The following is a 3,705-nucleotide window of genomic DNA, read 5'->3' as shown; positions in this document are numbered from 1 at the left end:
TAGCTTATGAAGTACATATATGGAACACATTGGCAATTTGTTCAAATTCTGTAGAGAAGAATGTTCTGCTAGATGAATCATATCATTTGTACGGTTTGGAGACATTGGCACCTCGGGGGGGGGGGTTGCACCAATAATGCCCGTAACGGCCTTTGTGCCGATGACTGATACCTAAATGTGACGGCTTTCACAGTTAAAACGTAGGATAAGAAATGCAGTCAGACCTGTTGGACAACTGATGCGATTTAAATTGCGCCCAGGGCCGAAGCTGACTCTACTACCGAAAATCGTTTAGTTGACCACTTGACCAGGTCACGGAGGCCACCGCATTCAGAACGGCATACGGTAAGGTCAGTCCGAGTCATTCGGTGTCACCCGCAAATGACCTTAGGTCAACGCACACCTATCCGTGCTTCTATCCTCAGGATACTGAAATCCTTCTCCTCCACGCCACAACCCCCTTCCGGGCTGGACAGGCAACTTTATCTCATGCGGGCTGCTCCCTTGGAGCGGCACCGCTGCTCCCGAGGGAGCGCACCCCGTAGCCGGGTGCAGTGAGTGCCTTGGGGCTGGGTGGCCTGTCCTCCGGACGGGCTCAGCCCCGGCGACTCACTAGGGTGCCTGCCCAGACCAATGTCTCCCCCTAATTCCTATCATCCTTCCGGCTCTGCAATGGTCTTGTCGACCGAAAGGGCCTAACCCAACAAAACAAACAAAAAAGGTCAACGCATGACCGCGGGAGGTCAGATTGCTAGTGGGAAAGTAAGATCAGATGCCTGCGAGTCGTTTGGTGCCGTTTTTAGCGTTCTAGCTCCACTTGGAAGGGCCATAAACTGCTGTGGAAATTTGAGCCATGTGACCTTTGCTGACCTCTGTAGGTCAAACGGCTGGGATTGCCACCGAATGATTCGGACTGTGGATTGGACATCACAGCCTGCATTGTTAGCAAGTTTCAGCTCGATCTGAGGTGTCCCGAGTCTGAGCTGAATCCGGGCTGCGACCTAGGGGGAGTCGGAGAATCTTACCTTTTGACCTGCCCAGGTCAAAGGGGGTCACATAGCGAGAACCGGTTAAGTGGAAAAGTTACCACGTCTCATGGACTACCCGATGGTATGCTTTGATTTGGAATTCGGTCAATCCATATACTCCAGAACCGCTGTGCAGTGTATCTATTTTCGATATAGCCCGCAAATGACCTTAGGTCAATGCATGACTGCGGGAGGTCAAATTGCTGGTGGGAAAGTAAGATCAGATGCCTGCAATTCGTTTGGTGCCGTTTTTAGCGCTCTAGTTCCACTTAGAATGGCCATAAACTGCTGTGCAAAGTTGGGCCACGTAACGGTCTACATTGTGTTCGTGAGTTTCAGGTTGATCTGAGGTGTCCCGAATCTGGGCTGAATATGGACTGTCTTGATAAACATCGATCATCCCGACTTTTGGGTCATTGACCTGACCTGGAAGGTCAACCAATGAAGGACCTTAACCCTCGCCGGCACAGGCCATTTTGAGTCCTTCGACGGCACAAGGGGGGGGGGGGCTGGTACGACCCCCCTCGCGTTTGGCCCCTGATCAAGCTAGAGCTTCGCGGAAAAAACGAGCGTGTTGCCCGTCACGAGAGGAAGACGATGATACCCAATTTTAAGGTCCTAGATCATCGGGTTACCTTCCAGGTCAGGTCAATGACCCGAAAACCGGGAAAATCGGGATCTGTTAGAAAGTCGTAAAGTGTGGCTGCTATGTGGTTTTCCGGGGTGCTGATCACAAATATCGTGTTAGTTTTGATCAGAGATGATGTCTTTAAGCATTTAGACCAGGTCAGGTCAGGTCAGGTCAGGTCAACCGGTAGGGGTTGTGACGGGTATTCGTAATACGTGTCAACCGCCTCGGACAGCTTCGTAACATGTTACGAAGGCACCAAAACTACTTCGTAAATGTTCAAATAGTTGCTAAATTCGAATTCAGCTCCAAAAACTTGCCTAGAAACATGTAAAACTCGAAAAAGTGAACCGAGTTCACCCGAGGTCACCAAAGGTCAATGACCTGACCTGACCTTCAGGTGACCTTGACACCCACCCTAATGCATGGGAGCAACATCAAATCACATGTTTGAACGTTTGAAACCACGAAAAGCTTGCAAACGCGCGGCTAATGGGAGCCGACATGCGCCGAACCGCGATTTCGGCCAAACATGGTCACAGAAAAGAGGTCACAGGTCAAAAGTCATTGGGGTCAGGGTCATGACATTTTCAGGGTAGGTGTAAAATTGATCAATGCGAGGGTACTGAAAGTTTCGTCGCGATCGGCCGCTTTTTACGCGAGTTATTCGCGAAAAACCTTAGGGGGGGTTACATCAACCCCCCCCGTGCCGGCGAGGGTTAAAATTGGGTATCATCGGCTTCCTCCCGTCACGGGCTCTGGGCAGCACGCTCGTTTGTTCCGCGAAGCTCTAGCTCGGTCAGAGGCGAAACGACCCGACCCCCCCCCCCTATAAAATGGGAGCAACAAACACATTGAACGCAGATAGTTGGCCCATAATCGATAACAAAATGTTGAAGTAAGTGGAAAAGATACAACTTGGCAGATACAACTTCTTTATCTCTGCGATAACAGGTAATTAATAAGTTGTATGGATGGAAGGACAAATGGCGATTATCGTAAAACAATTCTGACAGCCTAGCGGCAAACTGCCTGCGAGAGGAGGTGGTGCCAAAGGAAATCCAGCGCTACCTTTTTGCAAATGAAACATTTGCTTATGCACCTGGGGGAGAGTTCAGAAGATAACTGCCTGTCCGATATTGCCTACTGGCCGATATTACCCAACTTTCCCTTACATACTATTGCTATTAGATAATACCAGGTCAGGTCACAGGTCAGGTCACCAAGGGTCAGCAATTTCACTAGGGCTTTGTGATGCATGTTTTATGGCCAATTTTTCATTTCAAACGAAATTGCAATGGTGTTGGTTATAAGAACATCAGGAACGGTTTAGGTCACTTCCTGGTGGAGGTCAGGTCAATGTCAGGTCAAAAAAGGTCAAATTTTAAAGTTGATATTTTTGCATAAAATGGGTATCAAAACGATGCAGCTCGTCACGGCGAGTCTAATAGTGATCTTGGTTTTGCGCTACGTGGTCTAGAATTGCTAAAAATTGAGTTTGAAAATTGAAAGTTTTCTGATCACCCGACTGCAGAGGTCATGGGCTCCCGCTCAATGCTAGGAACGGACACGGCGTAGTTACAAATAATGGCGAAGGACGTAGACGCCATTCGAATCTCGCAATCCGATTTGAAACTGATATTAGCCGTTTTTACGACGGGCTATCCGGCGAATGCACCTAATTTGACCAAATCTGCACCTAATCTCTTCTTATAATATCTTCATTTTATGAATTTATTTCAGTGTTTTAATCGATGATGCTCTCTGGTGATATGACAAAATAGGCATATAAGCAATTAGTACAACCCTAGCTGAAAGCTGCTAAGAGACACACTGAACCTAATTTGAACAAATATGCACCTAATCTGCACCAGATGTGCACCAAATGTGTACCAGATGGCCGTCGTGAAAACGGCTAATCTCGCAATATTTTTGTTTGACTACATCTCTGAATTGCATTTACACTTCTGCCGTTCTGGTATTTAGCGTAAGTGCTTCGTTGGCGATTACGTTTAATCTGACCGAAAACTGGATTACCTATCACACGCT

Source organism: Amphibalanus amphitrite, unplaced genomic scaffold (genome assembly GCF_019059575.1).
Source record: "Amphibalanus amphitrite isolate SeventyFive unplaced genomic scaffold, NRLGWU_Aamphi_draft 000432F_arrow, whole genome shotgun sequence".
Lineage (NCBI taxonomy): Eukaryota > Metazoa > Arthropoda > Thecostraca > Balanomorpha > Balanidae > Amphibalanus > Amphibalanus amphitrite.
Note: the sequence above shows the minus strand (reverse complement) of the source record.